Genomic DNA, 15,332 nt, shown 5'->3' with positions numbered 1-15,332 from the left:
CTTTGCTCTTGGTCACATCAGAATTCCAACAAGTGAAGGCCAGAAGCTGAGTATTTATCTATGGAAATAAAAAGGAGGGATTTCTTCTGTGTTATTAAGGATGCTTAAAATATTCCCTTCACAGACACCAACCTAGCTGTGACCTTGCAACAATGTTTTAGGTGCATGTGCATGCACACAGGCACATCAATAACTCATTGTGACTGTACTTAGCATCCATATGTTGTATCTGTCATTGCAAACAATGCTTCACATACTTAAAATCTGCTATTTAATCAGATTTCATTTAAATTCTGGCAAATATCTCTTTTTTCCCCTTTATAAATATGAAGCATTTAAGAGGTACATGGAGCCAAATCTTTACTAGCCCATGCCTTCTGCATAGAAATGTGGTTGAGAGGCAGAGGTCACATTCAGCCGCATTCCACAGTTTGGTAATCTGGAAGCATCACCTGGACTCCAACCTGACCTTGGGGTTAATTGAGAAGGCCTCACACCCAGATAACAACCCTTAACATCTGGCAAACCTAGGGCCAAGGCTTTGCCAGTTGTGAAAACTGTCACTAATTTATGATATTCATTTAAAAATGCTAGTGTAAAAAACTAATTAATTAATAAAAATTAAGCAATGCACTAAAGCAAAGTGATTTGAAAAACTGTAATTTCTCCTTTTCTTTCTAGCCTCTTCAGAGCCAGTCAAAGCCATTGGCTCATGATCGAATTAGTAATTCCTAAAAAGTTTTGCTCCCTCTGCTGGGTACTAATGTGGCGTGAAACACAGAGGTCTGGGACTTAACGCACTATGAATGTCTGAGCACCAGCAATCCATTAGGAAAAGTCAGTACTCTCTGGCCTGTTGTGTCATAAAACTGCAAATGCAAACACTATTCCTATTTTGCTGCTCCCTTGGCATCACCTGCTTCTAGGCTGAGACTATGTCCTTCATGAAATGAACCAGGGGTTGGTAAAGGCACAAAAGAAGGTTGTTCAAACCTGGAAATTCATGGAGATTAGAAAGATCATCTGAGATGTATAAAGTGATTTCCATCAAATGATAAAAATAATAACTCTTCATCCTGCATTTCTGCTGGTGTGGCATCTTGTCATGAACGGCTGGCCTGCTGACCATTCTGCTAGCTGTCCTTCTGAAACATCTCATTTGCTATGTGAAGTGCAGTGGATTGTCTGAAGATATAACTTGTGCCTCAATTAAGTGAAGGTGTTTGAACTCTGATGTATAACTGTTTCCACAATTATTCATTAGAAATAATGAAAAAGCCATAATTATTGGGGAGAGTAATGGACAGGCGGCCATTAGTTTTAAGTTATGCTCATCAAAGTTTATATTAAGTTTATTATCAAAGTACATATGTCACCATGTACTACCTTGAGATTCATTTTCTTACAGGCATTTGTAGTAAATACAAATACAATAGAATCATTTAAAAAATGCACCCAACAAGACAGACAAACAACCAATGTGCAAAAGACAACACATTTTACAAATACAAAAAGAGAGAAAAATAACATTAATAATAAATAAATAAGCAATAAATATTGAGACATGACATGAAGAGTCCTTGAATGTGAGTCCATGGGTTGTGGGAACAGTACATTGCTGGGATGAGTGAAGTTATCCCTTTTGGTTCATGAGCCTGATGGTTGAGGGGTAATAACTGATTGAAGACTAATTCCATAAAAGCAACGAGCCCAAGTTGTAGTTCAGCATATATACAGTTAAGAAAATCCATTCTGTTCCTTATCAGCCATTCAATGCTAATGCAAGCTCCTTATCATTGATGGTTAATGAATTATTTTCAGGCAAAGACACTGTTTTATGAACTGTATCGTTCATGCAACATGAATAATATGAATGAGAATTGATGGTCAGTGGGACTGTTGGCATATTAGTAAATGATTCTGCATTCATTTAGTCAATCAGTCGCTAACAGCACTAGCACTGTGGAAAGATTTTGTTAATGAAAATTTAAAACAACATTGCATGATTTAAATACTGAAAAGTCATGCTGGCTGGTAACTTGAGTATTGCTTGCAGTCCTCCCAGCATGTGTTTGTTTTTAAATTAAACATAGTCCAAGTTATTCTTTTAATAATGTATACATTATATCAGATATAAACTCGTAAATAAAACTGCATGCCCAGTAAAGCTAGGGACGTACTCACTCATGTTGTAGATACACCTGCCGCAGTGGTTAGGATTGGCCCCTCCTTTGAAAACAGAAGCTTAAATTGTTTGCATGAATGCGGCACACAGAGTGGATGCATGCATGTAGCACAATGTGCCCCTCAGGGTAGGGAACCTCTCAACAATTAAGTAGAAAGTCGAGTACCATATCATGACAAAACTAAAGTAACAAGCAACTTAGAGTCAGTATGGTGTTGATTCTCATGTTTTTGATCCAAGGTTCTTCCAGAACTCAGGACAGCATAAAACTTCACGATCGTTTTATTAAAAGTTAATCGAACAAAGGAAAGATGAGCAGACAGTGATAGAGGTCTACTGAGAAAAAAGAGAGACAAAGGAACCAAGATTGTGCCTAGCATGGAAGAGCTGTTTTTATACCCACAGATAAGGAAAATTCCATTCAAATTTATAGTTAAGAGTTAACCAATTAGAAAGTCTTTATTCAAATAATGCAGTAAAAAAAAGCTTCCAGAGCTATCCAGAATTATACTTGATATAACCTCGAGAGGCATATTAAACTGGCAAATATATATATATATATGAACTACTTAAAATACAAGCAGATAATTAATTGTTAAACTGCAAAGAAAATAACAATTAAATAGTCTAATCTAAGAAGTAAACAGTCATGCAATATTGGGAAGTAACATTAGCCTTAACCTATACTTTCAGTTATATTCTTCAGAAACCATTTTTTATGAGCCACATGAGTTATTTTCAATGTGATAATGGGAGTGCAGAGAAGAAAGTCAGCATTGCTATCAGCAAAACTTGCAGATTTCTACAAGAATTCAGGGTGGAATTGCAAACATTGAGAATAATATGTTGCATTGCATAAAATTATCCAGCCAACATATAAGAAGGATATAATGATTTATTTTGGAGAGTGATGACCCATATCTGTAATGATCTTCCTGAAGTCCAACAACGCTAAAAGATTGTTGATTCTGCATTTGGTCATAAAATTCAAAGTTATTGCAGGAGATAATTCTACTTCAGACATCATGTGAGATGCCCTGGTCTTGAGTTGTGATTTGATTAAAGCATGATTGAATTGATGTTTCTGCCATGAAAATCCCTTGTAAACAAATGGTTAAGATATGTATTTTGTGACAAATAATAACTTCAAGTATCAACCATTAACTTAAAAGTAACCAAATGTGCCAAAGCTAACTACATTAGGTAGATCACATATTATTGGTACTGGTGCCCAACATTGCAAGTTTCTCTCAGTAAACCTATGATCAGGAGCTGACCTTTGCAAAGTCTGTGGAAACTTAATTCTGAGATTATTTTCACTTTTTACAAGAAGAATCACATTCAAGGCATTATCTGCAGGTCTGTTTGCAGCAGATGGTAAAGCTCTGTTACGGCCTCTCGTGAAAGAAATGTGGCAAAGACAGGTTTATTTTCTGATTTGGCCAGTTTCATCCGGTTGTCTGTGAACATGGATTATCAGCTGAAGCAAACAGCATCTCTGATGTCAACGTAGCCTAGTATCTGCCATCTTGAGAATTGCATCCACTACTTTTAGTCATCCTATTTTAATAGCAACAGCAAGCAAGTACCCACCACAATCGGTTTTCTGAATGGACAACGAACCATGTATTCCTTTCTCTTTTTTTGCTCTCTTTTTGCACTACAGCGCCAGTTACCCAGGTCAAAGTCAAAGTAAATTTATTATCAAAGTACATATTAGGTAGTCAATTACATCAAAGGTAGTCTTATACTACCCTGAGATTCATTCCCTTGTAGACATTTACAGGAAAATAAAGAAATCCAATAGAATTTATGAAAAAATAAACAAAGGCTGATAAACAGCTAATGTGCAGAAAAGACAAATTGAGCACCTAAAAATAAATGGGATTGGGAATACGAGTTGTAGAGTCCTTGAAAATTAGTATGTGGGTTCAGATTCAGTTCAGATTTGAGCTGAGTGAAGCCAGTTCATGAGCCTGATATTGTAGGATAATAGCTGTTCCGGAATGAGGTGGTGTGGGGTCCAAGGCTCCTGTACCTCCTGCATGAAGACAGTAGCGAGAAGATAGCACGGCCTGGATAGTGGGGGGGGGGGGGGGGAATCCTTGATGATGGATGTTTCTTTCTTGTGGCAGCGCTTGTTGTAAATGTGCTAAATGACTGGGAGGATTTTACCTGTGATGGACTGGGCTCTATCCATTGCTTCCTGTAGACTTTTCCATTTCTAAGCACTGGTGTTTCCAAAGAAGGCTGTGATGCAACACTTAGGATATTCTCCACTGTGCATCTATAGAAGTTGGTCAAAGTTTTAGATGGCATGCCAAGTCTGTGCAAATTTCCAAGAAAATGAAAGCACTGTTATGCCTTCTTTATGATGGAATTTGTGTGCTGCTGATATAATAAAGCTAAGGATAAAGCTGACCTTCTCCTCATCCAATCCCCTAATGAAGTCTAGCTTATGGACCTCCAGCTTCTTCCTCCTGGGCTCTTGTATTGTTCGTATGATGTTTACATGTTCTCCCCGTGATCACAAAGTTTCCTCCAGTTGCTCCAGTTTCCTCAAACTGCTGGTTGGTAGGTTGACTGGTCACTAGGTGTGGCTGGGTGTTGGAATCTGGAGGAGCTGAATGAATGTGCAGAGAGTAGTGTACTGTTGATTGTTGAATGTTTTTGCATGAACTCAGTGGACCATAGGGTTCACGTCTATCATGTAAGGTTCTTTGATTCTATGACTTGCATAATGATCCCCTTTCCACTAAAAAAAAATGCCATTGTAGCTTGTCAATTAAAATTTTAAACTGGAAGAGTGCAGAACATCTATTTTCTGATAGACTGGTAGAACATATTCTTATTCTTATTCAAATTTCTTGAGAACTAACTTATAAAGACAAATTTCTCCTTTTTCACTTTCTTGCACCCATTTACCTCATGAGCATTTACTTCATCCTAAAAGGTGAGCTACTTACCAGGTCTACTTCAGCAAGAAATATTTTACCTTCAGAAATTACCTTCATTTCCTCTCTAGACTTAAATACCAGAAGTCTTATATTGAGCTAACAAAAATTATCCACTGAAATAAGCCAATATTTTTGAAAGCACAGAATTATCTTTATACAATTTGTGATGGTATTTTAGCAGAAGAAACCTATTTGAGTTGCTGTCTACACCAAATCTTTGAAGAAACATTAGTGTTTAGTCCCACGTGCTCATTTTGGTCTGTACCAAATTCCTCATCTTCAAGTACCTGTCTATCTTCTTAAAATTAATTATGGAATCAGCTTTAACTGTCTGTTTAGAGCAGGGGTGTCAAACTCATTTTAGGTCATGGGCCGGATTGAGCAAAATGCAGCTTCATGCGGGCCGGATCAGTCGGACGCATACGAACGCAGCTTTCGTTGCCTCCGTTTTTTCAGCCTGCTCTCATGTGTCTCAGTCTCTGCTATAACTACAAAGTGTTTCACTTTACAAATTCCGTTTCTTATGAAGAAGACTGCCGAGCAAGACTGCCAAATAAACACTAAAAACCCTGAAAACCTGGTACCTGAATAAACTCAGCATTAGCCATATCATACGCCATAGGCGCTTCGATTACTGGGGCCAGCTTTAATAGTAATTAGATATTATCACGCAGGCCAAAGATAATTCCACCGTGGGCCGGATTTGGCCCGCGGGCCTTGAGTTTGACATATATGGTTTAGAGGGATTATTTTATATCCCAGTGGCTCTCTGAGGGATAAATGAAACATCTTACATCTTTCCTCTTTAACATTGATTTTGTATGTCTTATCTTTCATTTTAAATCATTCAACAGAGGCTTATTTTGTCTATTAAAGCTACTCAGTCCATTAAGTCTCCCATTATAATGAAAGAACTGTATATTTTCCAGCATACTTATGTGGTTTCTCCCGTTTTAACACACTAAATAACCTCTGCACTGTTTCCAGACTTAAGTCTTTTGAAATGCAATACACTGATTTATCCACAATGCTCCATCTAAGGTCTAACCAGCAACTTGTAAAGTTCAATTACAACTTTTTTTGATTTTGTATGCCTCCTAACCCCCATAGTACACAGGCACTATGGGTAATCTCTAAGTGCAATACTTGGGCATGAGCAACACTTGGATTTAAATGGAACAGCTACCTTCCTTTGATTTCAGATCTCTTTGCTCTTTTTAAATTGCAGCTTTAATTCTGGTTGCTATTTTATATTTGTATTTTAATCATCATATTGTATAGCGTGGGCATGTGCAATACTTGAATGGGACAGCCACTGTTTCAGATTTGTTTGTTTTTAATTCAATTGTAACTTAGATGTCATTCTAAATAACTCAGACTTTATTTTAAATGTAGTTATTGCATTTACAGTAATTGACTTGCCCGTATGCAGTTTTGCACTGAACGGAGCAGCGCTGCAAACTCATCTTCCTCAGCAATGACAATACAGTCGGCCCTCCTTATCCACGGGGCATTGGTTCAGGGACCCCACCACGGATGCTCAAGTCCCTTATATAAAATGGTGTAGTATTTTCACGTAACCTCCACACATCCTCCCATATACTTTAAATCATCTCTAGATTACTTATAATACCTAGTACAATGTAAATGTTATGTAAATACTGTAAATATTGTTATACTGTATTGTTTAGGGAATAATGACAAGAAAAAACAGTCTGTATATGTTCAGTACAGAAGCAACCATCGTAGCTCTTCTGGGAATGTTGATTCCCCTATCCATAAGATACCTATCTAGCTCCTTCTTGAAAGCATCCAGAGAATTGGCCTCCACTACCTTCCGAGGCAGTGCATTCCAGACCCCCACAACTCTCTGGGAGAAGAAGTTTTTCCTTAACTCTGTCCTAAATGACCTACCCCTTATTCTCAAACCATGCCCTCTGGTACTGGACTCTCCCAGCATCTGGAACATATTTCCTGCCTCTATCTTGTCCAATCCCTTAATAATCTTATATGTTTCAATCAGATCCCCTCTCAATCTCCTTAATTCCAGCGTGTACAAGCCCAGTCTCTCTAACCTCTCTGCGTAAGACAGTCCAGACATCCCAGGAATTAACCTCGTGAATCTACGCTGCACTTCCTCCACAGCCAGGATGTCCTGCCTTAACCCTGGAGACCAAAACTGTACACAATACTCCAGGTGTGGTCTCACCAGGGCTCTGTACAAATGCAAGAGGATTTCCTTGCTCTTGTACTCAATTCCCTTTGTAATAAAGGCCAACATTCCATTAGCCTTCTTCACTGCCTGCTGCACTTGCTCATTCACCTTCAGTGACTGATGAACAAGGACTCCGAGATCTCTTTGTATTTCTCCCTTACCCAACTCTACACCGTTCAGATAATAATCTGCCTTTCTGTTCTTACTCCCAAAGTGGATAACCTCACACTTGTTCACATTAAATGCCATCTGCCAAGTATCTGCCCATTCACCCAGCCTATCCAAGTCACCCTGAATTCTCCTAACATCCTCATCACATGTCACACTGCCACCCAGCTTAGTATCATCAGCAAATTTGCTGATGTTATTTTCTATTCCTTCATCTAAATCATTAACGTAAATGGTAAACAGCTGTGGTCCCAATACCGAGCCCTGTGGCACCCCACTAGTCACCACCTGCCATTCCGAGAAACAACCATTCACCGCTACCCTTTGCTTTCTATCTGCCAACCAGTTTTCTATCCATGTCAATGCCTTCCCCCCGATGCCCTGAGTTTTAATTTACCCACCAATGGGACTAGGTTGTTCCCATAGCATTTCCTCTCTTCCTTACCATACTGTATGCTAACTATACATGCTAATACTGAGGTTTTTAAAATTATGAGGGGGATAGATAGAGTTAACGTGGATAGGCTTTTTCCATTGAGAGTAGGGGAGATTCAAACAACAGGACATGAGTTGAGAGTTAGGGGGCAAAAGTTTGGGGGTAACACGAGGGGGAACTTCTTTACTCAGAGAGTGGTAGCTGTGTGGAACGAGCTTCCGGTAGAAGTGGTAGAGGCAGGTTTGATTTTGTCATTTTTAAAAAATTGGATAGGTATATGGACAGGAAAGGAATGGAGGGTTATGGGCTGAATGCAGGTAGGTGGGACTAGGTGAGAGTAAGCGTTCGGCATGGACTAGAAGGGCCAAGATGGCCTGTTTCCGTGCTGTAATTGTTATATGGTTATATGTTATGGTATAATTTTTTATTATGTTTTAATGAAAGCAGCATTTAAAATGTTAACATGGAAAAACTTTGGAATAATAGGAATAGTATCCAATTTTTTAAGAAAAAAGTCAAATCTAATTATTTTAACCCAAGCAGAACAGATGAGATGGTTCTTCAAAAATAGTGAACCCTCCCATGCTATAGCTGTTCATCTATTTGAATAACTTTCTACTGTTCTACACGTTTTAGCCAAAATCTTAATACCACATAATACCACACCTTCGTTCCACAGCTTTTCAAAATCTAAAGCATTTGGACTTGTAATCCTCCACATAAATAAGATTCATTTACAAAGGAGAGGAGATAAATAGATTGGATCTTCCAATACTGTGATGTCATATTTTAACTCCATGGTGGGATCCACCTCCCTTGTGCTAAATAAAATTACCTATTTTAAAATATGTGCATGTATTAAGTTAATAAATGAGATATTCATGTCTCATTATGCAGAGCTTAATGTGAACAAGTTTTATGCTGAATAAAGAAAAGGAAAAAGCAGATAAGCAAAAATATATCTGTAAAGTTGCCTAAAAAATTTTAAGGTGAGATGAAATCAAGCTAAATGTTAAAGGTTAATTCCAGCAGGTGGGAGCTGAATTACGTAGCTGCAGACTTCTGAATATGCAAGATCTTGGAATCTAAATCTAAATCGTTTTCTTAGGAGTGAATCCAGGACATAATTTTCAGCAGCATTGGAGTTGTGTTTGACATGTGTAAAAATAACAATTTGTTGAGCTGTTGGTTCAAAATGATCCTGAGACCTTTCTGTATGTACTAATGTGAAGATTATACATTGAGTTTGGGACACTAGGATGACCTAGATAACAAGAATGTAACAGCAGTTCTGCTTGAGCTATAAGCAAAATAATTTGTATTCAACAGGGAACAAACTTGGGTTGGTTGTCAGAAGAGCTATCATGTACAGTGAAGGCTAAAACATGGGCTAGATTTCAGATAATTACCTCCACTAAATGTTAACGGAGGCTACTGCTCCTTGGCTGTTAGACTTCAGGAGGTGATTATAGATCTTAAAAACACAATAAAGGCTGATTTCTTTCATCTCCACCAAACCCCACTGACAGCTGATTTCACTGGAAGTTCACTGGATTCCTTTGGTGTGAGTATCGTCTTTTAAAATGTGGGCGATACTGGACATTTCCAATCTTTAGCATCTCAAGTGGCCTCAGAAAATGATGGTGACCCTCTTCATTTTTATTCTAATTGTGTCCCTATATTAACATTAGCATATTACAAGCTACTGGTCAAATAATAGTAGAGGATACAATGCACAAAACTGGGATAAAACCGAATGTGGTGGTGCCTCCACACCATTGCTCCTTTTGTCCTTGTTACAGATTGGAGGACTGTTGCGCAGGTGTTGTCAGGCTTACCCAGTCTCCCCCCAGCTAACATGAGTCACCCGCCACTCATTTCCAACTCACCTCTGCAGCCTATTTAAACCCAGCTCACATCCACAGTCCTTGTTCGCCCATTGAACCAGCCAGCCTCAACTAGTTGCTCCTAGCCTTCACTGTGGAGTTGTGCTTAGTACCTGTTCAGTCTTGTTGTGTGGCCCCTTGTGGCTTGTTATTTTGCAGATTATTAGTAGAGTTCCATTTACTGCTAAATCGCCTCAGCTGCTCTGCTTTTGGGTCAAGCCTCCTTTACATTCCTGACAGATGTGGGTTGGGTATTGTTGAAGTAATTTATTGAGCTGCTGTTGTTCATCCTACAGTCAATTTATTCTGCATCTACAGTCCCTATGGTTGAAAATACTGCTTACTGTCAGTTTCAAATTATTGTCAATATAGTCGCAGATTGAAAAGTGTAATGTTTTTCTTTATGCCACTTGTTGATAATTTTGAACCTGGCAGGCAATTTGATAGGAATAATTAAAGCCAAAATTACACAAGAGCAGCGAGCGATTTTGAGGAATCTCCTAGACCTTTAGTCACCAGCATCAAAGTTATTACAGTTTTCCATTAACAGAGGGCTTGCTGATTTATTTACAGTCATTAATTTTCTCTGGGCCGTTGCTTCTTTTGGACAATGACTGTGTAATGATGCAGCTCTGCACCATCCATTGCACTTGCTTATTTTCAGTAATAAATTATCAATCATGATACAGGATTAAACTACAATAAATCAGTGAATACTCCAAGAAATAGTTTTCAAAGAGCGTGACTAAAATACTTAATTTTTTTTCTTTTATCATTTAACTGTGGAGTTTAGAGTTGGCAATTTGCTATTTATTGGCATATTTAAGATGCCAAAGAGGATTATCTTTGATCTGTCTTAGAATACTCAATTCAAATTAAAGGTTACTTAATACGCAAGAAAGCCACAACAGTGAATGCTGGATTTTGAGTCAAGAGACAAAAAATGTCAAGTCCAAGATGTAAATAATTGATACTATTTAAAACTAGCACTTAAAATTTAACTGTCTTTAATTTGAATGTTGAAAAGTACAGAAAATATCTAGTTTATTCATGGACTCTTTGTTCATCACTTATTCTTATTTTTTCACCTAACTATTATTCAGGTAATTAATATTAATGGATGATTAATTTAAGTGTATCACCTTGTCACAGCAGGTTTTTTATGGAGGTAGCAATAGGCTGTGAGCACATTATTTACTGTGTATTCTTAAGCATAGTCTGGTCAGCTACTCCAGATCTTCAGCCCTACCTAATTGTTTAATGCATGCACTGAAAATGGTTTTGCCTAATTGAAGATGGCTTCAAATCTGCTTGAGTTTGTCCTAAAGCCAAGTCAGGTGTATATCAATAAAATCGAACACTGTTTAATGATACAATTTCACTTTAATTCTTTGCTGTTTGCCGCCATTTAAGTATTGGAAACACAGACTGACATGAAAAGCAGGGGAAATGGGCCGGAAGTGGAAAGGGAAAGAGAGATAGATGGGAAAGTTGGGGAGGAGGGTTGCATTGGGACTAGGAAGTATCAAATAGTGTACTGTTAAGTAATAGGGTCCCCAGCCTGTGGAGTAGCCCATAGGGCCAATGTTGCAAAGACTACTGAGGCTACCGAATGCAGCACATCTTGAGCAGTGCTGCAGTCACAGTATTGTCAGAGCTCCCTGACTGCATAACAGCAGCATTTATAAATCAATATAGAGAAGTCAGGGAAAGTAAAATTGATGGTCTTACAGAGATTGTTTATTCCTCTCCAGATTCCACCTGACTTGTCAAGTTTTTTTGGCATTTTGAGTGTGTTACCGATAGTTTTATTGTAATTTAAGTTTCTAGGCCTTAGATGTTTGCATATTTATATCTTCATTTTTAATATTGGGGAGATATTTCTGTTTTCCTCAGTGCATCCCAGAGTTTACCATAAGGTACTTCTCTGTCACCTTCTGCAAAAGCGCTCCAAAATTATTTACAACCACCACCTTTCTCTTCCACTTGGTTAGTCCATTGGCCCAGGTTGTTATTGAGAATCAGTACCCTTCTGATTTCCACCATTGATTCCACTTATCTCTGGCTCCACTGAATCTGGCATCTCAGTTGATCAACAACCCATGCCAGTGAGGGTGAAGCTGCACTTAATGTACAAATACATTCAGGGAATTACTGCGTGCTTTGTAAATGAGCGGTTGACTCAAGGCAAGTCAAGTTTATTGTCATGTAACACTTACCCAAGAGGCTGGTATATGTCTAAGGGAAAAGGAGATCCAGCCACTCACCAACCCCACCTCCCGTACATGCAGGTGCTGTGAGAATCAAGTTTATGCCGCGCGCACACACACCATATCAAACTCACACCAGATACCGTTATGGAATACACTTTAAAGATTTTACTGGAACTAAAAGAGTACTATGCAATACAGTATATATGAAGGAAAAGAAAATAAAGTAAAAGGCGCCAGCTTATCAAAGTTCAGTCAGTTTAGTGCACATCGTTGGAGCTCAACCGTCGAACCATGCGACCCCTCATCACTTTCCTCCGACCTCCACGTCCTTGCACCTGGGACCACCCGGGTGGTCGACCAAACAGTGCGGCGTACGTCCACCTTCCTCGGCGTCTCCTTCCCGACTCCCCTGAAAAGACCACGAAAACCCCCAAGCTCCCAACCTCACAAGACAAAATAACATTCCCCATTGGTCAACAAATGAATACAATCCCAATATCAGCAAGCCCAAAGCTAAACAACTGCGCGAGAAAGCACTTATCATACAAAGAAGCATTCCTACTCTTAACAAAACAAAGAAGCCATTTTGATTAACATACACAGTACATTGTACAGTCATTTAACTACATATATGTATATAATGTGTATAATCATATAATGTATATAGAAACGAGACAACATGTCTTCGAATCAGGGTGTAAAGCATGTAACACACATGACACATGATAACATAAGGATAAAACCTACAGGCGAATCACGCATAAATAACAAACTAAAGTGCATTAATATTAAATATTGTAAAGTACAGAACGATTAACCAGTAACACATTGAATATGATGATGAAATTATATTTTTGTTCAGGTTCTTTTCAACACATTGAGAGAGGAAAATCCTTAGAATAATTGGTAAACTGCTTTAGTGCGGTAATTTAGTTACTTCATGTATTATTTACCATGGAATATATTTAGTTTCTCAATATCCAAACATAATATTATGCTTTGTTCAAATGATATAATTGGATTAAAAAATACACTCAAATTAAAGTTTTACTAAACCTCTATGTGTCTCATTGTTATAGGATTCAGACAGTAGTGTTGGTGCACTAAAATATTGGCACAGCGGTTGCTGAGTTAATATCTCAGGTTACACAATGTCTCAGGAGATGTCTTATCCTGTTCACTGAGGGCTCCTAGAATCTATATGCTTATCTTGAAGCAGTCCAAAATGCTCAGAGGAATTGTCCTTCCAGAAGGTTATTTACAGAATTATTTCAAGCAAATAATGTACAGGATTTTTTTTTTTTTAAAAAATAAGAAAATATACAGAAACATGAGGTGTTATAATAAAATTGAGCCAAAAAAGTAATCTAATCAGGAATAAGGCCAGCGAATCAAGCAGCGTAAATGATTAAAGAGATGATGACTGCATGCATCAGCTCAGCAGAAGATTGAGGAGCATGGCTGGAAGCCAGACAAGTCAAGAGGAGAACAATCAAAAAGACTTATCGGGCCTACTAGCTTTATGCCTTATGTTTTGTGACCTCATTGTCTCTTTATAATAGGTTGCATTTATTACCATTGTTCGCCTAAAGAGCTGCAGAATACTGATTGACTAATAATTCACACAAGCAAGTCACATAGGCATCAGCAATGCTAGTTGGTAAGGAAAGCATTGGATAAACTTCCATGTATAACATAGCTGTAAAAAAAGAAACCATAGAAATTAGTCAGTAGGGTTTTTAGGTGATCTGTGAGGAACAAGTACTTTTCCTGTATTTCTCAAGAACATTTCACAGAAAGTTTATCAACAATACTGACAAAAGATTTAAATGATTTCTTCAGTCAGGTAGGAAATGGGATCTAGACTTTGATTTGGAACTGTGAAAGGTACCGTTTATATAAATTCAGTTCTTATCACAGTAATGAAGCCTGCATATATTAGAAATTTTAGCATTAGTTCAATTTCAAATTCAAACTTAGCTTCAGAAATTGAGCATGCAATCATATGATTTCATAAAGCTAATACAGCATGGCAGGGAGCTGTGCACTCATCAAGTACACACTTTCGGTTAAAAATGTCCAATTAAAGTAATAATATCTTTCCCTGTGTTCAGAAATCAACGACCATTCAGCATCCAACTCACCTGGCTCTACATCCCACACTCCCTTTAAATTCACTGGCTTTTGTTCCCTTTAAGTACAAGAACACAAAGAAAAGGAGCAGGGTTTGATCATTTGACCCCTCACTATTCAATGTGACCATATCTGGTCTAAGTTGCCCTTGTCTCTCTTGTTGTGCTAGTTCCTCATAACCCTCAGTTTCTCGATCATTCTATTATTTATCTATCTCTACATTAAATATATTTAATGATTGGGCTTTTGCTGCCCTTGGGGGCACAGCCCCCCAGCGCTGTGTGCTCAGTCCACTGCTGTTCACTCTGCTGACCCATGACTGTGCTGCAACACACAGCTCGAACCACATTATCAAGTTCGCTGATGACACGACCGTGGTGGGTCTCATCAGCAAGAACAACGAGTCAGCTTACAGAGAGGAGGTGCAGCGGCTAATGGACTGGTGCAGAGCCAACAACCTGTCTCTGAATGTGAACAAAACAAAAGAGATGGTTGTTGACTTCAGGAGGGCACAGAGCAACCACTCCCCACTGAATATCGACGGCTCCTCGGTAGAGATCGTAAACAGCACCAAATTTCTCGGTGTTCACCTGATGGAGAATCTCACCTGGTCCCTCAACACCAGCTCCATAGCAAAGAAAGCCCAGCAGTGTCTCTACTTTTTGCGAAGGCTGAGGAAAGTCCATCTCCCACCCATCATCCTCATCACATTCTACAAAGGTTGTATTGAGAGTATCCTGAGCAGCTGCATCACTGTCTGGTTTGGAAATTGCACCATCTCGGATCGCAAGACCCTGCAGCGGATAGTGAGGTCAGCTGAGAAGATCATTGGGGTCTCTCTTCCCGCTATTACAGACATTTACACTACACGCTGCATCCGCAAAGCAAACAGCATTATGAAGGACCCCACACACTCCTCATACAATCTCTTCTCCCTCCTGCCGTCTGGGAAAAGGCACTGAAGCATTCGGGCTCTCATGACCAGACTATGTAACAGTTTCTTCCCCCAAGCCATCAGACTCCTCAATACCCAGAGCCTGGACTGACACCAACTTACTGCCCTCTACTGTGCCTGTTGTCTTGGTTATTATTTATTGTAATGCCTGCACTGTTTTGTGCACTTTATGCAGTGCTGGGTA

The 15,332-nt window shown here is 38.8% G+C and overlaps 1 protein-coding gene across 1 annotated transcript in view; it reads left to right on the top strand.

The window, feature by feature from the left end:
- Nucleotides 1-15,332, top strand: part of LOC140729530 (synaptotagmin-7-like) — a 530,282-nt gene that overhangs the window by 361,337 nt on the left and 153,613 nt on the right.

This window comes from Hemitrygon akajei, chromosome 6 (genome assembly GCF_048418815.1).
Source record: "Hemitrygon akajei chromosome 6, sHemAka1.3, whole genome shotgun sequence".
NCBI lineage: Eukaryota > Metazoa > Chordata > Chondrichthyes > Myliobatiformes > Dasyatidae > Hemitrygon > Hemitrygon akajei.
Note: the sequence above shows the minus strand (reverse complement) of the source record. Positions and strands in the feature narration are given on the sequence as shown.